At 32.8% G+C, this 853-nt stretch overlaps 1 long non-coding RNA gene across 1 annotated transcript in view; it reads right to left on the bottom strand.

Moving 5' to 3' along the window:
* LOC102198990 (uncharacterized) overlaps positions 1–654 on the bottom strand; it is a 2,172-nt gene extending 1,518 nt beyond the window's left edge. Inside the window, exon 1 of the long non-coding RNA XR_312572.1 lies at positions 500–654. This is a non-coding gene — a long non-coding RNA (uncharacterized LOC102198990). The remainder of the gene's footprint in view (positions 1–499) is intronic.
* Positions 655–853: the final 199 nt, after the last annotated feature.

Genomic DNA, 853 nt, shown 5'->3' with positions numbered 1-853 from the left:
GTTCTTTTTTTTTGTAGCCCTGCACAAGGTAGTAAGGCAGATATGATAAATTTATTATCTCTGTATCTTAAATCCAGTTTTACCATTTTCTAATGGTTTATAATCAAGCGTTTAGTTTGTTTCAGTAAAACTATTTATGAAAGACTTTTTCAATCAGTGAATTTCAACAACAAAAAAATTATGCTATTTACAGCTAGAAGCTAACTGAGCTAATCGCACATTTAATTTGTATTAGCAGAGGCTAAAACGCAAATACAGTAACGACCATCACTAAAGTATTTCTGGATGATATTATTTCACTACATGGTTTATAGTCCTTGCTGGTTTTTAATACTACAGTTTTTTTTCATTAAAAATGTTGCTGTCTTGTGTTTATTTAGTTGGAACACTTATAGCTTTAATTTACTTTTCGTTTGTTCAAAGGCCTGTAATGTTTTCAATATTTTCACCCATTTATTATTACAGAATGAAAAATCAGGAGGCACAAAACTTGTCTTACCTGATGAGAACAGTGTAGCATGAATTATCCAGTCCATTGTGTTAGTCCCATGAAAAATAATTCAAGCGTTTGTTTGGGGGGTTTGTTTTTTGTTGAGAACACACTGAGCAGTTGAGTGTTCTGCTGAAAGTATCACAACAGTTGTTGAAACCAAAATGCAGAAATCATATGGTGTGATAACAAATGTAAGGCAACCATTTAAAGCAATTCTTTGGCAGGAGGAGTCACAATGATGACAGCACTGTCAGTAGTAGACAAAGGTGGCAAAATACCGACGTTCCTTGCTTAAATAAAAGTACAGATACTAGTGTTAAAAATAGTCCAGACTTAAATAAAAGTGAAAAAGTACTGGCT

Source organism: Pundamilia nyererei, unplaced genomic scaffold (assembly GCF_000239375.1).
Source record: "Pundamilia nyererei isolate P.nyererei 1_Seehausen unplaced genomic scaffold, PunNye1.0 scaffold02002, whole genome shotgun sequence".
NCBI classification, from domain to species: Eukaryota; Metazoa; Chordata; class Actinopteri; order Cichliformes; family Cichlidae; genus Pundamilia; species Pundamilia nyererei.
The sequence above is the reverse complement of the archived record's forward strand: the minus strand, read 5'-3'. Positions and strand labels throughout refer to the sequence as shown.